The sequence below is a fragment of the Triticum urartu genome, chromosome 2A, assembly GCF_056163025.1.
Source record: "Triticum urartu cultivar PI428250 chromosome 2A, HENAU_Tu73, whole genome shotgun sequence".
Taxonomy (NCBI): domain Eukaryota; kingdom Viridiplantae; phylum Streptophyta; class Magnoliopsida; order Poales; family Poaceae; genus Triticum; species Triticum urartu.
Window position 1 is genome coordinate 385,578,982 of NC_141874.1, and position 13,080 is coordinate 385,592,061.

The window sequence follows — 13,080 nt, forward strand, 5'->3', positions numbered from 1 at the left end:
AGCGAGATCGGCGAGGGTGGCCGGCGCCTTAGGGCGCGCGGGCGGCGGAGGAAGGACGCGGCGGCCGGGCTAGAGCTCTCCTCCGGCCGGCAATGGCGCGGCGGCGGAGGTCCGGCGAGAGGAGGCGGGGAGGCGGCGCGGCGAAGGAGAAAGAGGACCGGGCCAGGAGGGCCTCCCGCGGGCTCGCCAGGCCGGCGCGTTAGGTGGAGGCGGCGGCGACTCGGGCGGCGACACGTGGCGGTGGGGTGGAAGTCGGACACATCCGTCGGCTGAGGTTTTTGTCCGGCGGCGGCGGACGAAGATGAATCTAGGGTTTGGATCCGGGATTTCGAATGGGGGGTCTTTATATAGACATGGAGGGAGCTAGGAGAGTCCAAATGAGGTGCCGTTTGTGGCCACGTGATCGTGATCGAACGCTCTAGATGATGGAGAGGTTTTTGGTGGGTTTTGGGCCAACTTGGAGGGGTGTTGGGCTGCAACACACACGAGGCCTTTCCGGTCCCTCGGTTAACCGTTGGAGCATCAAACGAAGTCCAAATGGTACGAAACTTGATAGGCGGTCTACCGATAGTAAACCAAGGCCGCTTGGCAAGTCTCGTTCCAATCCGGAAATGTTTAATCCCCACACACAAAAGAAAAGTAGAAATGACCACCGGAGGAGAATGAACCGCCGGAATGCAAAACGGACAATGGGGAAAAAGCTCGAATGCATGAGATGAACACGTATGCAAATGCAATGCACATGATGACATGATATGAGATGCATGACAACGAGAACAACACATGGAGACAAAACCCCGAACCCGAGAAAATAAAATAACTTAAGGCCGGAAACGGCAAGAGTTGGAATACATATTGGGAAAATCATATCCGGGGTGTTACAACACTCCACCACTACGAAAGGATCTCGTCCCGAGATCTAGGACTGAAAGAACGCTGGGTACTCAGAACGGAGGTGATCCTCGCGTTCCCAGGTTGCTTCACGGTCGAAATGGTGTGACCACTTGACTTTGAGGAATTTGATTGACTTGTTGCGAGTCTTGCGTTCGGTCTCTTCAAGAATAGCAACTGGGTGCTCACGATAGGAGAGATCTTCTTGGAGCTCAATGTCCTCGAAGTTGACGGTGCGGTCAGGAGTCTTGAAGCACTTTCGGAGCTGAGAGACATGGAACACATCATGAACATTTGCAAAGTTTGAAGGAAGCTCGAGTTGATAGGCGAGATCGCCTCTCTTGCTGACAATCTTGAAAGGTCCCACGTATCTAGGGGCAAGCTTACCTTTGATACCGAAGCGACGAGTACCTTTCATTGGAGAGACGCGGAGGTAAACATGATCTCCGATCTCGAAAGCCAAATCATGGTGCTTACTATCATAGTAGCTCTTCTGGCGGGATTGGGCTGCTTTGAGGTTATCTCGAATGACTTTGCACATTTCCTCTGCCTCTGTGATTAAGTCATTTCTGAGAAGCTGACGTTCTCCGGTTTCGGGCCAGTTGAGAGGCGTACGGCACTTCCTGCCATGCAGAATTTCAAATGGGGCCTTGCCTGAACTTGCTTGAAAACTGTTGTTGTAGGAGAATTCAGCATAAGGAAGACAATCCTCCCACTTCATGCCGAAGGAGATCACACAAGCCTTGAGCATATCTTCAAGAATCTGGTTGACACGCTCGACTTGACCGCTAGTTTGAGGATGGAAAGCTGTACTGAAGCGGATGTTGGTGCCCATGGCCTTCTGAAAAAGAATCCCAAAACTTGGAGGTAAAGATGCTGCCACGGTCTGAAGAGATCACTTGAGGAATACCATGCAGAGAGACAATCCGAGAGGTATAGAGTTCCACCAATTGAGCTGCAGTGATTGACTCTTTGAGAGGTAGAAAGTGAGCCACTTTGGTGAGTTTGTCGATGACAACGAATATAGCATCATTGCCACGCTTGGACTTTGGAAACCCAGTCACGAAGTCCATCTCAATGTGGTCAAACTTCCATTCTGGAATGGCAAGAGGTTGGAGGAGACCAGCTGGCCTTTGGTGTTCTGCCTTCACTCTTCTGCGGACATCACACTCATTCATGAATTGAGTAATCTCACGCTTCATTCGAGTCCACCAATAAGCCTGCTTGAGGTCCTGATACATCTTCGTGCTCCTAGGGTGGATGGAGAGGAGAGAATTGTGAGCCTCGTTCATGATCACTTTACGAAGTTCACCTTTGGGCACAACAATACGATCCTCGAAGAAGAGAGTATCCTTGTCATCAAGGCGGCAACACTTGTACTTGGGTTGACTCTTGGCAATCCCAATCTTCACCTTTTTCACCATAGCATCAAGAAGCTGAGCTTGGTGAATCTGGTCTACCAAGGTAGGAGAGACTTGAAGGTTGGCGAGGAAACCTTGAGGAACAACTTGCAGATTAAGTTTGCGGAAAGCTTCACAAAGCTCGGGTTGATAAGGCTTGAGAATCAGACTGTTGCAATAAGCCTTTCTGCTCAATGCGTCAGCAATCACATTGTCCTTGCCTGGAGTATACTCGATACTCGGATTATACTCTTGGATCATTTCGACCCATCGAGTTTGCCTGAGGTTGAGATTAGGCTGAGTGAAGATGTACTTGAGACTCTTGTGATCAGTGAAAATGTCCACTTTTCTTCACAATAAGAGATGTCTCCAAGTCAAAAGAGCATGCACAACTGCCGCCAACTCGAGATCATGAGTGCGGTAGTTCTTCTCATTGGGCTTCAACTGGCGAGAGGTATAAGCAACAACTTTCTTCTCTTGCATCAACACTGCGCCAAGACCTTGGAGAGAGGCATCACAAAAGACCCCGTACGGTTTGGATTCATCAGGTGGAGTCAGAACTGGAGCAGTGATCAATTTCTCTTTCAAAGTGTTGAAAGCAATGTCACACTCCGGAGACCAAATGTACTTGACGTGCTTCTGGAGAAGATTTGAGAGAGGCTTCGCGATCTTAGAAAAGTTTTCAACGAATCTTCGGCAGTAGCTTGCGAGACCAAGGAAGCTACGGAGTTGCTTCACGTTCTGAGGAGGTTCCCAATTCACAATTGCAGACACCTTCTCGGGATTCACGGCAATGCCCTTGGCAGAGATGATATGACCAAGATAAAGAACCTCATCGAGCCAAAATTCGCACTTGGAGAACTTGGCGTAGAACTGGTGTTCTCTGAGCTTATCGAGTACCAAACGCAAGTGCTTGGCATGATCTTCCTTGTTCTTCGAGAAAACCAGAATGTCGTCGAGATAGACCAAAACGAAGTCATTGGTGTAGGCATTGAAGATGAAGTTCATCATGCGAGAGAAAGTCGGAGGAGCGTTGACGAGGCCAAAAGACATGATAGTGTATTCATATGAACCATAGCTTGTCCTGAAAGCCGTCTTGGGAATATCTTGTTCACGGATTCGAATCTGATGATAACCCATACGGAGATCAAGCTTGGAGAATACTTGAGCACCTTTGAGTTGTTCGAACAGCTCATTGATGTTGGGAAGTGGGTATTTGTTCTTGATGGTCTTCTTGTTCAATGGACGGTAATCAACACAAAGTCGGTCCGTTCCATCCTTCTTCTTCACAAAAAGAACACCACAACCCCACGGAGAAGAACTAGGCCGGATGAGGCCCATTCTCTCTTGAACATCGAGTTGCTTCTTCAGCTCCTTCAACTCTTCAGGTCTGAGCTTGTAAGGACGCTTGCACACCTGTTCCGTGCCGGGCTCAAGATCAATGATGAATTCAACTGGCCGGTGCGGAGGCATTCCTGGAAGCTCTTCTGGAAAGACGTCTTGATATTCTCAAATGACTGGAATTTACAAAATGGCATCCAGTTCACCCTTCTCATTGAGAGAAAATAGACGGATGGTATTGTCACTCGCGGCAAAGACAATTACATCCTCAGACGAATGAGTCAATTGGATCTGCCTGGCTGCACAATCAAGCTGAGCCTTGTGCTTAGAAAGCCAATCCATCCCGAGAATAAGATCAATATCCGAGTTACCAAGGATCATTGGAGAAGCCAGAAACTTGAAATCACCCATCATGATAGAAACATCTGGGACTATTGAAGTAGCCCTCATCGACTTAGCCGGAGAAACCACTCCCATAGGTTTACCCAACATTTGCGAAATGAAGACATGCTTGGAAACAAATGATCTTGACATGAAACAATGCGATGCACCGGTGTCAAAAGGAACTTTTGCGGGAAAAGAGTTAACTGGAAAGTTACCCATGATGACATCTGGCGAGTCCTCTGCCTGAGCTGCATTCACCATGTTAACCTTGGCGTGCTTGGGGTTATGCTTGACCACAGCTATACTTGCCGATCTCATAGGAGGAGGAGGAGGAAGACGCCTCGGATTGAAGCACTTGTTGGCATAGTGACCCTTCTGTTGGCACTTGTTGCATGTGACCTCTGAAAGCGGACGGTGGTACGGAGCACTCGATCTTGGAGCTTGAGACGAAGTCTTGTTCTGAAAGCCAGGGTTGGGTGGGTGGGAAGATCCACTGCCACCTTTGCTCTTCTGATACGGCTGACGAAACGGAGGACGAGGAAGCCAATACTTCTGCTGCTTGGCCACTTGAGTAGAGGAAGAAGGAGTAGCATCTCTGACTCGCTTCTTGGAAGCATCAAACTTCAGTTGAGCAGCCTCTTGCTTCAATGCCATGTTGTAGAACTCATCGTACCTCAAGGGCTCAAAGAGAACAAGAGCTAGCTGAATTTCTTCTCTAAGACCACCCCTGAACTGGTATATCATGCTCTTCTCATCAGGGACGTCCTGCTTAGCAAAGCGGGCGAGCTTCTGGAACAACTTGTTGTAGTCATAGACAGACAAAGAGCCTTGCTTCAGGTTGCGGAATTCCTCATGCTTGCTTTCAACCACGCTCTGGGGAATATGATGAGCTTTGAAGTCTTGACGGAATTCATCCCAGGTAATAGCACGTCCACCTCTGGAATCCTTGTACTGCTGGAACCATTCTGCAGCTTAATCTTTGAGTTGGAAGGAAGCGAACTTGACGAAGTCCTCAGGCCTGACGTTACTGCACCCGAAATGCTTGCACAGATCCACGAGCCAATCGTCAGCATCGGTTGCCTCAACACAATTGCTGAAAGTCTTTGGCCCGTTAGCAAGGAACTGGTTGAGTGTAGCAAAGTGATTCTGATTGCTGCCTTGGTTCCCTTGGTTGCCTTGATTGCGCTCTTGAAGAATTTGCATGATCAACTGTGTGTTTGCATTGGTTGCGGCCATCACAGCTTGCCATGCCTCCGGAGGAGGTGGAGGTGGTGGCGGATCTTGATTCTGATTCTGATTGGTGCTCTTAGCGGGAGCCATCCTGAAGAGGTTGACCACCGTTAGTACATAGACAGATAAAAGAAGCTGAGTCCAACGGAATGAAAATTGCAACATATAGTCTTCACATCCGAACAAAATGAACAAATGCATTCCTCTTGAAATGGTCACATATCCATAAATTGAGAAGCCACTTAGAATTCAGGTAGAGAAATAAATCAACAAGGTACGGATCAAGAATGAATACTCGGTAAGAAATCCCAATCTCAAACCAAATATTTGTGGAAGAAGAACTAGAGCTACAAGAATTCCTACCTATGAAACTCCCGAACCTTTCTGGTTATGCAATCAGGTGTTGGGGATACAGGGGAAGCATAATATCTCACCCAAATCTAGCAAATCCTACATCCAGCTGTATCCATCCTTCAACACATAACCGAGAAAAACTTCAGAAACCATCTAACTCAACCTTCAAAAAGCATCCGTTATACAAGTTATGGCGATGCTCCCAAACTCCCGCCCCAGTACTGGGTGGCGTCGAGGTTATCTCACCAACGAACTGCATAAAAGAGATTTTCGATGTCGGCGTACTAAACTCAGGTATTCCAGAACTGCAACGATAAAATTATGACGAAAACACCTCAGAGCTCAACTCCCCGGGACACTTCCACAAAACCCCTGACAGGAGGCACCAAGACAATGTTCTCGTCATAAAACCATCGGAACGATTCCATGATACCCGCGTGATCCCAAAATTTTTTTAGTGAAATTTGAGAAGAGAAGAGTCAAAACTCTACGTCAGGATGCCTTACCAGAGCGATGAGGAGACTGGGAAGTAAAAAGAATTCCTAAACTCTCCGATATATAATTCCTAAATGACTCAAAACATTTTTTCTAGACACAACTCAGCTGCTAAAAACGATCAAGCAATGGGGCTCCTAAGGTCGGGGAAGGCTCTGATTACCAACTTGTAACACCCTCGATGCGACTATATCTCCCACGTGTCGAGGCACGACTTAGAGGCATAATCGCATTGAAGGCATATGTCGCAAGTTAGGCAATCTTCACAACATCCCATGTAATATAATTAATAAAAGGGGAGATAACATAGTTGGCTTACACTCGCCACGTCAATCAAGTACATAAATAGCATTACATCATTGAAACACTCATGGCCCGACTACGGCGCCAAAATAAAAGATAACCCAACATGCGACACGGTCCCAATCACCCCCAACTGGGCACCACTACTAATCATTAGGGAAAGACACGTAGAATCGTTGAGAGTCCTCGTCGAACTCCCACTTGAGCTCAAGCGCGTCATCTGGAGCGGAATCATCAGGCCCTGCGTCTGGTGTAATAGTAATCTGTGAGCCACAGGGACTCAGCAATCTCGCACCCTCGCGATCAAGACTATTTAAGCTTAATAGGTAAGGCAAGGTAAAAATATGTGGAGCTGCAGCAAGCGACTAGCATGTATGGTGGCTAACCTGTTCGCAAAAGAGAGCAAGAAGAGGAGGCAAAGCGCGAGCGAGAAACTAGAGAACAACCTGTGCAAGCATTACTCCAACACCGTGTTCACTTCCCGGACTCCGCCGAGAAGAGACCATCACGGTAACTCACACTTTTGATTCATTTTAATTAAGTTAAGGTTCAAGTTATCTACAACCGGACATTAACAAATTCCCATCTGCCCATAACCGCGGGCACGGCTTTCGAAAGTTCAAATCCCTGCAGGGGAGTCCCAACTTAGCCCATGACAAGCTCTCACGGTCAATGAAGGACTATACCTCCTCCCGAGACGTTCCGATCAGACTCGGTATCCCGGTTCTTCAAGACAACTCCGACAATGGTAAAACAAGTCCAGCAACACCACCCGCTGTGATGACAAATCCCGATACGAGCTGCACATATCTCATTCTCAAGGCACACCGGATAAGCTAAGCGTACGGGAGCCAACGTAACCCAAGTTGCCAAGGGACGGCCCCGCACGGTGCTCTAGGTTGGACCAACGCTCAGAGGAGCACTGGCCCGGGGGGGTTTAAAATAAGATGACCCTTGAGTCCGCGAAACCCAAGGGAAAAGTCTAGGTGGCAAATGGTAAAACCAAGGTTGGGCATTGCTGGAGGAGTTTTATTCAAGGCGGACTGTCAAGGGGTTCCCATTATAACCCAACCGCGTAAGGAACACAAAATCTGGGAACATAACACCGATATGACGGAAAACTAGGGAGGCAAGAGTGGAACAAAACACTAGGCGAGAGGCCGAGCCTTCCACCCTTTACCAAGTATATAGATGCATTAAGATAACATGGCAATATAATGATATCCCAACAAGTAAATAATGTTCCAACAAGGAACGGCCTCCAATCTTCACCTGCAACTAGCAACGCTATAAGAGGGGCTGAGCAAAGCGGTAACACAGCCAATCAACGGTTTGCTAGGACATGGTGGATTAGAGGTTTGACATGGCAATTTGGGAGGCTTGAAAGCAAGTGGTAGGCATCGTAGCATGGCATAGCAAAAGAGCGAGCATCTAGCAAAGCAAAGATAGTAGTGATTTTGAGGGTATGATCATCTTGCCTGCAAAGTTGTCAGAGTTGACTGGATCCTCGAAAGCAAACTCAACGGGCTCCTTGTTAGCGAACTCGTCTCCCGGCTCTACCCAAACAAGCAACAAGGACACAATCAACCACATGCAAGGCTCAAACAATATGATGCAAGGATGGTATGCTATGCGGGATGCGATGCGGGATGCATATGCAAGATTTGACAAGGAATGCATGAACCTGGCCTCAACATGGAAATCCAAGTGTGTCAATGGAAAGATGAGATGAAATCGCTTGAAAACGATATAAAGAACGCCGGAATCGGAGTTACGGTTTGGAAATGGCAAGCGATTTAAATATGGCCACGTTCTGCGATTTACAACAAGTAGCCATCTAAATGCAACAAGATGAACATGCTACCGCACCCAAACATGGCATCAAAATATATGAAAGGAATCCATTCATGATGCTTAACAAAAGTCTAGCACTGAGCTACGGCCATATCATCCATTAACAGGTTCAAACAAGCATGGCAAAAATGCATTTGGTAAACAGATTTCAGACTTAGTGAAAATAACACTTGTCTGGAATCTCAGATCAGATAGCACTCTTTGGAGCAAGAAAACTACATGCTACAGGATCTGAACATGGCAAAGTAAAGCATGGCATGGAGCTACTCAAAGAGCTTAACAAAAGTCCCTTAGTGACCTTGAGCCAAAAGGGATCAGAAAATACATTTGCAAGCATGTGAACATGGCAAAAACATAATCAGATCACAGACTTGGTGAAAACTAGAGCATGCTGAAAACAAATATCAAGTAGGCATATTTACGAGCTCGATGCACTCACTATAGAGCAAGTCATGACAAGCTAAGCATACACCCATCAAGAATACACAAAATACAAGCTAGAAATGGCAAAACAATAACATAGCATGTACGTATCAACTACAACATCCTCGGCAAAATCGCTAACAAGTAGACAATCTGCCCAGATTCACGAAATAGCACAAGTAGAGCTCGATTGACTCAAGCTAGGTTGCTCCATAATTGCAAACAAAGACATGGATGGATAGAGCACTACAATATTAACAAAACATCCTTACTGATCATCCTCAAAAGAGGCACGGATCACTAGGAAACAACATGAACATATGGCCATATGAAATAAACAGCTCAAGGACTTCGTGGAAATGCTAAGTCCCTGAAATCAGCATTACCAAGTGCCTCACTTTGCAAGCTTGTGCTAGTCACCACACACATCACAAAAATACATGGGTTGCACCTCTGGAAAGATGGCAAAACCCTTAACAAAACATATGTAGAGCACTAGGGCATATCATGCACACATTAATCATGGCAAAAATGACAAATAGCTAAGTGGAGCAGCAGATCTGACAACTAACTCAAATAGCACTCTTCTAACAGCATTTGGGGCATCAAGATGAACTCAAATGAAAATGATGCAATGAGATGAAATGATGTGCTCTCTGAGATATTTTGATATGCTATATGCCCAAAACGGAGTTACGGATGCAAAGTTATAGCACGATGAACATGGCAATATGAACTAGGGTTTCGGGAGAAAGTCAACCGAGATTTAAATCTCAGATCCAGATCTGGGGCTTCACGCGAAATGAGGTTCGCCGGAACTTCGCCGGAATCGTCGAGGAACTTGCCGGGGCGCCGGATCCGGGCGGTGAGGGGCCGGAGCGGCGCGGGAGCGAGGTCGGCGAGGGTCGCCAGTGCCTTGGGGCGCGCGGGCAGCGGAGGGAGGACGCGGCGGCCGGGCTGGAGCTCTCCTCCGGCCAGCAATGGCGCGGCGGCGGAGGTCCGGCGAGAGGAGGCGGGGAGGCGGTGCGGTGAAGGAGAAAGAGGACGTCGGGCGCGGGCGGCGGCGCGCGGGAACCGGGCCAGGAGGGCCTCCCGCGGGCTCACCGGGCCGGCCCGGTAGGTGGAGGCGGCGGCGACTCGGGCGGTGACACGTGGCGACGGGGTGGAAGTCGGACATGTCCGTCTGCTGAGGTTTTTGTCCGGCGGCGGCGGACGAAGATGGATCTAGGGTTTGGATCCGGGATTTCGAATGGGGGGTCTTTATATAGACATGGAGGGAGCTAGGAGAGTCCAAATGAGGTGCGGTTTGCGGCCACGCGATCGTGATCGAACGCTCTAGATGATGGAGAGGTTTTCGGTGGGTTTTGGGCCAACTTGGAGGGGTGTTGGGCTGCAACACACACGAGGCCTTTTCGGTCCCTCGGTTAACCGTTGGAGCATCAAACGAAGTCCAAATGGTACGAAACTTGACAGACGGTCTACCGGTAGTAAACCAAGGCCGCTTGGCAAGTCTCGGTCCAATCCAGAAATTTTTAATCCCCACACACGAAAGAAAGGTAGAAATGACCAGCGGAGGAAAACGAAGCGCCGGAATGCAAAACGGACAACGGGGAAAAAGCTCGAATGCATGAGATGAACACGTATGCAAATGCAATGCACATGATGACATGATATGAGATGCATGACAACGAGAACAACACACGGAGACAAAAACCCGAACCCGAGAAAATAAAATAACTTAAGGCCGGAAACGACAAGAGTTGGAATACATATTGGGAAAATCATATCCGGGGTGTTACACGTCTTTCCGCCTCTGAATTGAGATACTGCCTAATTATAGGATGGGCCCGTCCATAAATTCAGTTTGGTGGTTTAAATAGTAGAACTCTATGAACGGATCTATAGTGGGTTCCTGCTGAAGGTATACTACACAAAATACTTGAAAATTACAAATATTTGTGACAAAGTTGGGTCCAATGTCTTGAGGATGGAGTTGAAAGAAGTGCAATATGTCACGGAAAATTTTTGAACCGGGCGGAGTAAAACCTCAGAGCATGTGATCGGTGAAAAGGACAACTTCCACTCCTAGGGCTCTCCAATGAATGACATTTTTTGCGGCTAAAACGCCTACTTGGACATGTTCCTCTAATGTTTGCTCAGTGACCCGGGAAGCGACCCAGTTGTAGGAGGTGACGATCTTGGTCATTTTTGAGGAGGATGTCTAAAAATAAAAGATTACTGGTTTAAGATTTTGCTGTTAAGACGACCATTGATTCAAAAGTAAGTGCTATAAAGAGACAACATGTTAAGCCGGAAGATAACACTAAGTTATGCAGATACATATATTGGCGGCTTAAAGGTGGACTAATGGTACATGGCGGGTTACGGTTTATTAGTTAAGCCGCCCAAACATTTGGCATATTTTCAGATCTATAAGTGAGGATTGGCTAAGTGACGGACAAATAGATTCTGCAGTTTGGTGCTATAATTTTGGATCTACAACGGTTTGGAAAATAAAATAAATTCTAAACCTAAGGTGATAGCAGTGGAAGAACTCCTATGTTTAGATGAGACTTTTTCTACAGAAGAAGGGTTTTTTTGATTGAGAAGGGATCCTAACGGTTGCCGCACAACTTTGATAACTAATTCTGATTCAACTGTGTGATCTAAAAAGGGAAAACGAAGAACAACAAAGTACTCCGACGAACTGAGGCAAACCCTAATGCAGATCTGGTTCTATAAAAGGAGAGGCACTTACTGAGGCTGCGGAACAGCGAAGGTGCGCCGCAGTACTTTGGTCCGATTAGGTTGATGCAGCGGCCGACGTTGAGGACGCTGTACGGAGGTGGCGGCGACAGAGCTCGGGCTTGCTAGGGCGTCGCGAGGAAGAAGACGAAGGCAAGGGGGCAGGATGGAAAAATGAAAAGAAGGATGCCCTGTCCCTATTTATAAGGAGGTAGATAAAAGGCATGCGTGGGAATCGAGGAGGCCGAAAAATGATTATGTGGCTGCACGGACGCCTCGAATATCAGGAAGTCCATTAAAGTCAAAGATATGCTGAGATGTTCTAAGCCTCGTGTAAAGTTAATGTGAGATGATGTCATGGTGCGTTAACACAATTCTATGAGCTGACGTCATGGAGGGTTATAGCAAGATCATAAAAGTTGACGATGGAATATTTTTCTAAGTCAAGCACTAGAGATTGTAGTGAACAAGTTCAAATCAACCTGGGGCCTAATGTTGGAGATATAACTACTGGGTATGATCCGCCTAGGAGGCGCCGGGTCATGCCACTGGTGGCTTGTTGATGAGAAGGCCCAAGAAGATGATGAAGATGGCGGTCCATAAGAGCAAGCTTATTGAAGGCCCAAGACCCGGGGGCAACTTGAGGCCCATGGGTATGAACCGCCATATGTTAACTTGTATTATAAGGCAAGCTTAGTTGGTCACCGAGCCAGACACGTTGTGTATGAGCCGGTCGGGACTCTGTAAGCCGCCAGGCATCAACCTATGTATATAAAGGGGTGACTCGCGGTGGGTTAACTCAAGTAACAATCAATGGAGAGCTAGGACAAGTGTATTCGCTCCCTGGTCATTGAAACCCACGCAATACAACATAAAGTAGGAGTAGGTTCTTACCTCGTTGAGAGGGGCCGGACCTGGGTAAACTCCTTGTGTCCTTTGTCCCATTTTAACCCCTTCAAGCTAACCTAGCAGCGATGGCTCCACACCGAAGTCCTTTCGCTAGGGCATCTGCCGTGTTAAGTCCACGACAAGGGTGAAGTCCCCCGCAACGGCCCACGTGCCCGTGCAAGCCGACCTGACCACACAGAGCTCATCCAGGAACTAGGCTTTAAGCGTGTCATCGGTCGGTCCGTAGATCGTGGTTAAGGTCCACTCGTTGCCCCCCAAAGGCCATCTCGATCGTGATGGAGAACTGATCGATCCGTAAAGCGGGCACCGAGACCACCGCGTAGTCCCAAGCCACGATTATTCCGCTGGCCATGCCATGCGCGGAGAGAGCCACGAACGCATCAAATTTTAATCCAGCAACGACATAACCACACGCTGATCGACCACCTCCAGATTGGACTCCAGAAGACACATGACTGATGCCGAAGTGTCGTAAACCAGGTTCCGCATGGCAGCCCCCCTAGCTGCATTATTAAGCCCACACACATTCCACACAATGATGTTGTGATTTGTATTATCCATGGCAATGCCTACAATCCACCACGCCGGTCACCTATAATTCTAGGGACAATGATGTCTCCTCGAATGAGATATCCAGGAAGAAGAGCCGTGCTAGAGCGTCTATGCGATGTGGGGGCAGCGGGCTTTGGAAGAGATGTGCATATTTTTGCAACCAATCCACCAGCGGTTCATCCTCAATCTCACAAATGCC